This window comes from Tauraco erythrolophus, chromosome 7, assembly GCF_009769465.1.
Source record: "Tauraco erythrolophus isolate bTauEry1 chromosome 7, bTauEry1.pri, whole genome shotgun sequence".
Lineage (NCBI taxonomy): Eukaryota > Metazoa > Chordata > Aves > Musophagiformes > Musophagidae > Tauraco > Tauraco erythrolophus.
The window spans coordinates 20,992,926-21,005,043 of NC_141471.1; the positions used below are offsets into that span (position 1 = coordinate 20,992,926).

Below are 12,118 nucleotides of genomic sequence, written 5' to 3' on the forward strand. Positions count from 1 at the left end.
CCTACAGTTGAATTTCCATAAAGAAAGGGGAGGGATTTAATTGTAGTTAAACCATTACTGAACTCTCCTCCTTTCATGATAGGACAACAAGGATGGCCAGAACAACCAATTCCAAGGCGGCTTCTTAATCAGTTTATATCCAATCAACATCCCTTTTCCCCTTTGCTTTAAAAATGGTCATTGCTATATTGTGGCCTTCCATTATATTATGGTGACGCTTTACAGTTAGTGATAGATCACCTAACTACTTACTTCAGCCACTATCTATTTGTCAACAATAATTTCAAAGGTTATTTTTATTTCTTATTTAAAATAAAAACATATCATTGTTCCTACACTGCCTACATCCCTTGAAGTGTGAGTACCAGATTAATGTGGCTGGGGTCATACCTTTTACCAGTCATACTAGGTTCTTAATCATAGCCATGATGCTGTGATAGAAAGTGCAAAACTACCCCTTGTTCCTATTAACATGAAGAAATCAAGACCGCTAGATATCACCAACAACTACTTCTTATGGTCAACTACTACTGAAAACAGTATAAAAAAAAAATGATGCAGATGAAGTTTAAAGCTAAATTTTCCACCTGTTATCCTGCTACACTTCTGAAAAGACGTCACTAATGCTTTCCATGCTATTGTCTAGCTTCATGAAACATGGAAGGAAATTCAAGCACTAGATCCAATACTAACACTAGCTTACTTCATGTAGAAGTCCTCTTAAATTGATGTATTTTGGTCAATGGCAAGCAACATTTATCCGAACAATGTACTATTGAAAATAAGTACAAAATTAAAACCTGTATTGCAATTAAATGATCTTATATATTCGAATATATTAATGCTGTGTACATAATGATAATAAAAATTGATAATATACATACAAATTAATTGCTTTTGTTGAGAAGTGATAGCAGCAAAAGCAACCTGGGCTTTTGTTTCCTAGCTTAACTTGGACAAGTGAAGAAAAGTGATTTTTATTCCTAGAATCTTTACAGCCAGTTACAATATGGGGAGCATCTAACAGTTGCCTTTTCTCAAGCAGTCAATGGAACGGGAAGAACGTGCTAATGCTTCCTTCCATTATTTAAGTACTTCTGGTACCATCTTTAACTTCATTTAGGAGACGTGGGAGAACCACTGCTACACATCATCACTGCCCTTCTCTGATCTCTGTTGGTTGTTCATCGAGGATGGCAATACACACGCACAGAAGGGCGGTCAGGCTGCAATTAACTGCAGCAATACAATCAAAGTTCTATAAGAAGCCCAAGAGGAAGTTCTGCCACACCAACAGCTTTTTGTGCATCACTTGCTGCGGCACAACTCTTGAATATTCTTCACCACAAATACGGAATTTGTTTAGAAATCAAACCTAATCTTGTTTCCAGTGAAAAAAATTTCCAAATTCCTATCTATTCTCCTATATGTCAAGAAACACAGAGAGAATTAAAGACAATGCAGAAAATCCTTAATAAAATACTGTTTCCACATTTCTTCTGAAAACCATCATACAACTTTTCAAAACAACTAGCACAACACAAAATAATATTAAAATGTAGCACAATAAACACTATTTATATATTTTAACTAAACCAATACTTTCATTTACACTTTTTTAATTTGTATTTTGGCTTTCATAGTTATAAGTTGAACATAATTAATTTTCAAGCAAACTATATCAACTTCTTGACAAAAACAGCTTGCAGCACTATTGATGACTGAAAGCAGAAAGCACAATTTTTTACAGCTAACCTCACCTCACCTGCTATCATATATACATCATCAATGTGAATCAACCCCAAACATCCACTAGAGTCTTTTAGTCATTCATTCTAGGAAAGCAATACTGGGACTGAAAAGATAACCCATCTGTCGCGGTTTAGGCTGGCCACTAAACCATCCCATACTGCCATCACTACCATCCAAGCACTCTGTAGTCCTTAAAGTTTGGGGGTTTCCTAAAACAGATAATTAAGGTGCAATTTTACAATAAATGTTTTCACTATCCAGCTGAAATAAAAGAATTAACTGAAAAGCTTAATTGAGAGGCTGGAAAAGTTAAAATGAAATCAGAAAAAGGGTTTGTGATATCTTAAAAAGCAACTTTTCAATCAAAAAGCATTAATTACAAATGTACAAATTATTATAATTAACACCTGTCAGAAAAACTATACGTGCCATGTAAAATCATCCTATGGATACATTATTCACATCATTAGTACTTTCTATGTTATTAGCAAAAATAAATACTTTGAATTTCTAGCTGTAATGAATACTCTTGCTTATGAACAAGCAAATAATCAAATACTGTCTTTGAGAATCAATTGTTTTGATTAAATGTACAAATAAATCCTTCAATTAAATGAAACCATCTAACCTTCAAACAGCAGCACTCAAATATTTTCCAAGAAGGGCATGAATGAACGCAACTGGGAAACACAGTGGGATTTGAAAGGCAAAATGAAAAATTAATGGCACACCTACAGAAACTAATTTATACCTCTGCCCAGTATACAACAAGGGCACATCAAGTCATTAAAAACCACATGGGCAGAAGGCCTATCTTCCAATAATGTGAAAAAGCTATAACCTCAACTGTACTACCAGTTTACTCATCTCTTCCATGTTAACTAAGCTGGATATTATATAAAATTTTAACCAATTAAAATCTATTTATTTATAAACTAGACACAGAAAAGATACTGGTACAAAAATTTACAAGAATGCTACCTCGTTAATTCCTCGGTTTTGGTTTGGCTTTTTTTGTTTGTTTGTTTTTAAAGGAGGCTTTACAGAGATAAGACCCTGGTATTCCTCTACCTCCCCCACAAACCTAACTGAAAACAGAGCTCTCATTTCAACACAAACCTCTTTTACATGAAGTTTCTTCCTCCATCCTTTCCATCTGCCTCTGTCTTCATAGCACTTAACCTGTATGTGCTCTACATAGACAAGGGACGCAATATCTTACCTAAGAATTTGTTTTCCTTAAGAACACTGACCTATAGATCCAGAATCACAATTTTACTCTCATATTGACTAGCAGAAAGATTAGGAAACAAACCCAGCATACCCATATAGTAATCTATTTTCTTCACATGAGTATTCCAAAGAAACCCAGACACTCGTAATATGGCAAATAACAGATTTGAGAGAAAAGTGACTACTTTCAAGATAATATATAATTTCAAAAATAGTAATGATAATCATCCACACTTAACATTGACATTTTAACTATCTAAATAAACCTCAATAGTCTTTGCTATTTAAGTGATTAAACAAACACCTCCAGTAGCAGAATTAATGCTGTGTAAAAATGCTTGCAAGACTCTCAACATTTTATACATGGCCTATAAGGACACTGCCTCTGCAAGGAACTTTGCAGCTTGTAACAAAGCATACACCATGTAAATTTTAAATCTTTTTTCAAGCCAAACCTTGAAAAACATTCAGTTCATCTAAATATTTTTTATTTATTCTTTCCATTGTATGCAGACTAGAAAATTTCGCATTTTTCACATTCAACACCATTACTATTGTCTCAGGCAGCTAAATTGAAGTAGTGCTACACTCAGTTCAACGAAGAGGTCAATGTGCCTCAGTTGCCTGGAGACTGATGGTTGCTACAGCAGCACCAGATAAGCCAAGCTAAATAAGCTTCAGCTTGAAGGCAGAAAACATTTATTGCTAGACCGAAACATTGATGCAGTTGTCTCAGCATGCAGCACTGCGCAAAATCATGCAACTGCCTTTCAGACTACCTGTATATTGCGTAAGTCCAAGTGAAGACAATCTTACTGAAGCAAGAGGAAAATACAAAAAGTAAAGATTTTAATTGGGCTAAATACTAGATTACTTGCAACTATGATTCCTTTGTTCTTCTAGTTGAGTCACATGTTAGAAGGAATTTTCCCTCTGGCTGTAAATTCTTCCTCCTTGCTACTCTCCTCCACCCCCACCCAAAAAATCCTCAGACTGAATGAGAAGAAAATTAGATTTTTACCCGTTTTGCCTAGAAGTAATGAGGGAATTAAAACAGCTTTTAAGTGACAAGCAAGAAAATTTAGACGGAAAAGCCTTTACTAGAGTGGGTCTTTTCATTTTTAATTTTGCAAGGCTCTTAAATTTAAGTGGCTATGACACAAATACGGTTTAGTGGGTTTGGAAGGAAAGCCGCTCTTTTGCATTGACATCTTACATCACAATACCAAATCCCTCTCTGTCTACAACATACTGAGGGATGCATCTGCCACACTTGCTAAATCCACCAGTGCTGCCAATTTCCTGTGGCAATGAGTCCCGAGGATGAGCAACATACTCTATTACAAATGATTTATTTTTGTTCTAGATGTGCTGGCTTCTACTTTCATATTTTTTTCTTAAGTTATAAGATAAGGAGAACAGAGTAATTGCAGCATCCAAACAGTACGTGGTCCATGTTGGTATTTTTGACCCAGTGGGTAGAAACCTCTTTTGAGAGACCTTATCATCAAGAGGTGTTTGACAGACACATAAAGTATGTTAATCAGATTTCATGTATCCACTGCTTCTATTGATTAGAGAATTCTAGTACCACAGTAAGGGTACTATTTCCTTTTTCTGGAAGCATGCTGCTAAACCATGCAATATCATGTCTTCAGAGGTTTTATTTTTCTTTTTAATTACCACTCGTATTAAAGGTAATACAAACCATCTTTAGAAAGACAATGCAGAAAACACGACCAAATTGACGGCAAATTTGTAAAGCATGCTTTTATGCTGGATCTTAAAAAAAAACAAACCAAACCAAACAACTAAAAAAACATAACCAACATGCTGTGTAGCAATGTATACATTAAAATTTTAAAAATGAACTATTAGAACTTACAAAACATACTGTTTATCTGCAGGAAAGATGACTTAACTCTAGATTACATCAAATGAATAGTATCAGTGAAAGGGAAAGACTGGTATGATTTGATACCATGCTCACCAGAGGAAGTATATTTTGGAGAAATTTAGCAATACATTAACATGTTGTCACAACCTCTGCCTATGCTTTACATAAATGACTGATTTCTAAGGGGTGAGAGGTTTGAACACAAGGCACCCACCCATTACTAGCTTTGCAGATAAGCAGTAGAAATCTATACTATCTGCACCCTGGACCTTCATAAGAGCAATTCTGGCATTCAACATCTGAACTCTTTCTATATTAAGAAAGAGACTTCAGGAAGTGGCCTGAAAAATGTAAAAAGAATGTAAGAGTCTTCCTAAGTTCTGGAAATAATCTCTGATTATGTCTTATGTAATTTACCATTATTTAGGACAAGTTCCTTTGCATTGCAAGAAAGGATTATTGCTTAAATAATTTTGTTGAGATCGTTCCAAAGTCTCCGGTTTTAAGTCTTAAGATGTTCTGATCCAAAGGTGTCTGCAAGAGTATTCTACTAAATTCTTAACTTCAGCCACTCCACATGGTTGTGATGTGTACCTTTGGGAGCGAAGCAGAAAGCTCACTTAATCAGCCAACCGCCTAATGCGGGTTACTGGGAAGTCTGAGACTGTCACATCCCAATGTCCTAGAACTGAGGGCAATTTGTCTTTTTTCCTGTATTCATTCTACTCCCCACAGAAAAGTTCATTAAAGCACTGACGGCTAATAGACCTGCCATTTTCCAGAGTACCCACACAGAGGATGGCCCAGAAACTCCCCTTAAATGGACTTACACTTTTGTTTACCCTGCTCTAGCAAACTTCGGATGCTTAACTAAGACTTTCCTCCCTTCCTTTCAGCTCAATACTTAGTTTTAAATAAATAAATAAAGCAGGAAATAGGGTATGTTTCTGTGAGCAGAAGTGGGAAACAGAATCACACGGAGGAGTATGTTCCTTGGCCATACTGAATTTGAGAATATGACAGCCATAATTTGAGGCTACAACTGCAAACTCAGCAGCAATATCAATCTGGCACGGGCATTTTACTGTTCTATGGAAATGCCCTAGCCTTCCGAGGACTTGCAAAAAAAACTCTCAACTTGAATTTTCAGCAAAGACTACTTGTTGAAAATGTATTTTTAAATTCCCTCATAATTCCACCCCTGTTCTGGAAGGTAAAAATAAGATTGCTCCCAAAACTGCCCCTAACTTCTTTGTTGATGGGGACAAGAACTAAGAATAGAGTTCCTTTTTCCTGTATGTTCACTTATTTTCCCATAGGTGCCAGAATAGAAGAGAAAAAGGAGAAAGTTCCCTTGATAGCATGCGAAATGACGAGCAGACTTAAACTATGACAAGAAAAAAAAAAAACAACACTTAAACGGGAAGCCAGAAGTAGTGTAAACTAATGTGGAGAAAGAGCAGGGGATTACAGAGATCCAAAATTAGGGACTAGACTAATTCAGAAAGTGAGAAAACAAAAGCCACCGGACAGAAGCATCCAAAACATCAGGTGCCCTACAGTCAGAATCTGAAAGGTTCTCAGGATTCCTGAGCTTTCACACTCCTCTATTGTTAACAAATAACTTCAAATCTATTGAAAAAAAATAAGCCTTATCTCCCTCTAAAAGCTGATCAGACAAAGGAGGATAACCGCCACTCTATGAATGCTAAAGAAAACCCTGCTGTTTTGCTACTGCTCCTAAAGAGAGTAAAGCCAAACGAACTTCAGAAGGGATAATGGAAGTGATTAAAGCAAACTTATTTCACTTAGAATCACAACTGAGAAGCAGCACCTACCTTCCCAATTATCACATCTCCACCATGGAGGCAGTAGTTCATTACACAACATTAAAGTATACCTATCATGCCATCACAGATAAATCCTGGACTAAAAAGAGTAACAAACAGCAACTATTCAGTTTCCCTATATCTGCGTAAGCCATAAGGATGGCTGTTACAGCTACTTCATGTCCTTTTCCTTCTCTTTACTAGCTGCTTCTGTGCCAAAGGAAGCACAGTACATAAAGAGATGGAAACTTAGGAATAAGACAGAAGCTGCAAAGGAAGAAATAAACAGCTTAGAATAGAAAGAAGAATCCTTCAGTAAAAAATATTTTTCTCTTAAGAAAGAGAAAATAATCTTTTGGATTGTATCTGTAAAACAGGTTTGCGACAATTATCTGCAATATTGCTTGAAATTGGCTCACAGATGCGTTTATTACAGTCACTAAGAGCACAGATACCATCGCATGGGAGAATTGGGGGGAAAAAAAAAAAAATCAAAGTCACAATTTGATCATATTAGATTTCAGAATAAGAACAGATCCTGAAAATTTCTGAATAAACTGAGATTAATATAATGCAAAGATCATACATTACTGAATTACACAATACCAGCACCAAAGAGTCGATAAGCTAAAAATGTTTAAAATAAAAAGTGGTACGTCTCTCAGAAACCACTACATGCCATTTCCAATCCCACTAAAAATACTATTGAAACGAGACAACAAGATATTTAAATGCATTTTTTTCTTAAAAGGAATACAGTCTGAGAGATGACTTTAATAATCAATAACTGGAAGAAAACCCAGTCAAAAACCTTTACTTCCATTTCTGCAGTCCGATCCTATATTCTGAATGTAGAGACCTCAGAAACAGCCACAGAGCACTAGTAGGGTAATTTCACTTATTTAAGTAATCAAAAAGAAGAGACAGCTCAACCAATTTCAATCTCAATCTTGAGCAAAGCAGCAAACATTTCATTATGAAACACTGTATCTACTAAGTCAAAATTAAGAAAAAAAAAAAAAATTTGGATTTAACAACCACCATTTCCTGATGAGCAGCAAACAAATCCTGCTGTGCAACACCAAAAGATACTGAGGCACCCAGGTCACTGCTTTTTTTATTAACATATATTAAACACTAAGAATAACGTATCAGAAAGAGCAATACAGAAAACTGTTACAGAGCAACATAATAGGCTGGCAAACACTTCTGCTATCATTATGAAACACAAGGAAATCTCTGAGATAAAAAGTGAGCATAGGACCTCGGAGCAGTAAAATTTGTGACTAGGCTTAACAGGGAAAAATTAGGACAATATGCCAAATCCAAATGCAAGAAAGTGATTTTTCTGAAAAAACACAGGACACATTAATACTCGCACAAAAGTTAAATACATGACTCCGAGAGAAATGACAGTCGTTTGGGATACAGTAATTTACTGTTACATGCAAAACAGGCAGTACCGACAAACATGTCAAGAGGATTAATTCAGAGAAAATCAGGAGCAAATATTTGTGTGGGCTGTTCCTTCTTTCCTGTATCCCTTTATTCCTATAGTCTTGCAATTGTTAGATGCATTGTTATGCTAATAAAGCCTCACTGAATTAAGCTGTGTAACCTATCTGAGGCTATGCCCAAGACATAAAAAAGAGGAACAGGATGTAAAAAAATCTGCATTTCCAGCAAGTGGTATTTTTACTAGTCCACTGATTCCCACCTAGTGAGGAACACCAGCATTTAAATTCAGTTATGGCACAGCATGAAACACAAGCTAATAATCTCTTCTGGATTTATTAGATTGGAATAAAAATTATGAGTGGCATGAGGGAGAAGAAAATGAGACACAAAAGAAAAGGTGATTGCATCAAGGCCTGTACTGTGGTTTTGTCTCTAAAACAGACAAACAAAAACCACAGTATGGGAAATATCATACTAGAGAATAGAATGAAAGAATCAAAAAGCTTTAAAATCAACATTGTTTAGTTGTTGAAGGAAAAAGCAGCACTTGGGGATTTTAATCACTGAAGTTTTACATGGGCATAGAAGTTATTTTTTTAATAACAAAAGGCACAGTACTACCTAATTTTCTCACTTTAGGATAGTTGCTTTCAATTGCTTGCAAATTTTCTTAACGCTATGAAGAACATTTTCTGTATTAGATGTCTACCGTAACCTCCTAATCAAAATAGTTCAGCCAATTTTGAAACCATTTCTGTGGAAATATATTTCTTCCAAGACTTCCTCTTTAAAATGTCTTAACATACTTGCTTTAAAAAAAAAAAATCCATCAAATATTGCCAAATTTATTATGTCCTCAAAATCATAATTACAAATGCCCAATAGAGATCTAATATAACTTAACAGCTGAAATCTTAGAGGAGTACAATTCAGCAGCACATCTTTGAGGCTATCCTGATTTTTAGTACTATTCCCATTGCATGTCTGCCATCCTGACCAAACAGCTAAGCAACCAAGGTTTAGACATACTTGCTCTCTTAACTAACAGTTTAAATAAAACCTACTTTTAAACATTACTTTTTATTGGCTATTGAGGCATAAGCTTACCTTAACTTGTAATGATCGTATGTACACCTAGATCTAGGTTTATTTTCTTTTAATTAGAACACTACACAAAAAACACATTAGCACACCATTATTTGAAGAATTTCATGGTCAAGAGGTGGGTAAACACTGAGAATACATCCACAAGAGCCCAGGAGGCAGACACAGCACTCTGGTGAAACTTTGCAGAACTAAGTAGGTAAACTCTAGCCCTTGAAGTATAATCAGTCATGTATGATAACTGCATGAAAAAAAAGAACGGTTCTCTTGAACTGGAGAACAACTGTATGGTAAAATAGGCTCTCTTGACTGAGTCTCTTCAAACACTAGTGAAGACCTCATCAACTGAAACTGAAAAAGACTCCCAGAGCCCAGGAAAAACAAAGGCACGTCACAGGTGGTTGTCATGATTTTGTGTTAATAAGACACTTCCAGTGGCGAAACCTGCTTGGTATTTTTAAGTCTTGAAAGTTGGGAAAAAGTATCTAATATGCCTAGTGCAAGTGGCACCAATCCTAAACACATGAAAGCATTTAATATTTAAAATTCACAACAGACATCCATCATGTTTCTCCTCCATACTAGAAAGTACCCCGTAAACTCATTTTCCCCATAAATGAGGAAGAACAGTGTCCATGGACTTTAAAACCAACTGACTGTTCACCTCTTGCCACTACAGCTTCTTAGTAGGAAGTTTCTCTCAGAACCAGTAAACCAGCAGGTGAAAAAAAAAAAAAAAAAAACAACAACCAAAAAACACAGAAAAGTGACAGTTAAAGCAATTTAGCCTCAACTGTAAATTTGCATAGCCTACCTGTGGGTGTTACTTGATGCCAGACAAAAAAGAAAAATGCCAGTCTAACTGCAAACGGTGAAGACAGGGAATACAGAAGGGAAAAATGATTGGGACAATAAATGTAGGTGTCTTGGTTGTAGAGCATAACTTCGAGATGTGTCATGCTACAATCTGAGGCATAATATTTGGTTGAAATATCAATGCTTGTATAATGGTTCAGATGATAGAAGGACGAAGTTCAAATTTATGTGTTGACAGCATTGACAGAAGAAAAAGCAAAGACTATGCCTTTACCAGTTTCCAACTGGCAGACAGTAGTTACCAAAGTGTAGTCCTAAAATCGTTAAAGCAGCATAGGAGTTCATTAATTCTCTATGCAAACACAGTTTTCTTTTAAGGCTGTCAACCAAAACCTCTCACCATTTCAACCTCCTTTTACAGTTTAGATCCAAAAGACTCTGTAAATGGCAGTACCTGTGAATAAGATCCTGAGGAGTAAATCTACAACCGCTTGAAAACAAGTTAGGTACTGAAGTAAGACACACGACTCCTTGGAGGAGGGGGCCGAGGCAGGAAATAACATCCAACATCTCCCAAAAAACAGTGTCGAAGGATAGGAAATTTAGGCACTTAACCAATGGGGCACTCTCTAATTCAGTTAAACACTAAAAGAAAGCGCAGAGTATATTTCACCTTTTTGTGGCAACATAAGGAAAAAAATCCTATGGTATTTCTGTTCCTGTCTGCTATACATGGGCTCTGTCCCATTGCTTTTTGAATCTGTTTATCCTCTGACAGAGTTTAACAAACAGAAGTGATGGTACACAATTCTTGCTTATTCAGCTTTCCCATGTCGTTGTGATTTTACAGACCTTTGTCTTATCTCACCTCAGCGTCTTTTTCAGGCCAAGAGTCTTACAGTATTTAGTCATTCCTTATAAAGATGCTATTCCTCACCATTGTTCACTACCACGGCTCTTCTTGTACCTCTTTTGATATCTACTGTATCTGTTTTGAATAGAAAAAGCCTTTTCCCTTTAACATTAATTACATTTGCCCTCTTACCACCTTGTCAACACATGCTGGTGAGGTCTTTCAGCAGGTTGTGACAGCTGATCTTCATAATAGCTCACTGCATAACCTAGCATAACCAGCAAACTTGGCTTCTGTTCCTTTTCCTAGATCATTTATGAATATGTTGAGCTGTACAAAAGGCCATAATGCTGATCTTTCCAAGACTCTGATGGTAAACCTCTCCACTGTGAAAACTGAGCACTGACTTTTTAAAAATCTTTTAATCTGCTACTAAACTATGACACAACCTCTCCCCTTATCTCCACACTGCTCAATATAAGTGTCTCCAGTGAGTTATGGTATGTAATACTCTTTGGGAATTTTTTTTTTTTTTAATAAAAAAAGGAACTAACTCCAATTGGTTGTGATTTCCCTTCACAAAAGCTAGATTGACTCTTTGTCAAAACATCATGTTTTTAATTCATTTCTTTAAAATAGTTTCTAGCAATTTGTGCAACAGAGATGTCACCCAACTTGGGGTGAAACTGGCCAACGGGTTCCAAAGTTACAAGACAGATGTCACACAGACACACTGGCATAACGCAAGCCTTATTTCTTTAGAAAGCAGTCCAGAAGAATTACATAAAAATATGAACTGCCACCTATAACAACGAAGTGTTATTTGATATTGAAATGTATTCTGTGTTGGCCCGCACACAATATTCTGCCATACATGTACTATACACGCACACGTGCACATACATACACATAAGTATGTATGTACTAAGCTTGATTTTAATCCTCCAGTTTTATATCCACTACCTTAAATCACTGTAGACTCTATAAATTAAAAGTTGATGGCTATATGCACACACAAAAAAAGATATGTTTGATACATTCATTGTAAAAAAGATTCCCATCAGAAAACAAAAAATATAAGAAGCACAAAGTATAAAAACATCATGTCCAGTACAGTATTCCTTCATGCTTATACTCTAATCATCGTGGCTCTCTACAACTATGAACTTCATACTC

At 36.0% G+C, this 12,118-nt stretch overlaps 1 protein-coding gene across 6 annotated transcripts in view; it reads right to left on the reverse strand.

Moving 5' to 3' along the window:
- MLLT10 (MLLT10 histone lysine methyltransferase DOT1L cofactor) overlaps positions 1–12,118 on the reverse strand; it is a 131,746-nt gene that overhangs the window by 25,893 nt on the left and 93,735 nt on the right. The gene's annotated exons all lie outside the window — the stretch shown is intronic.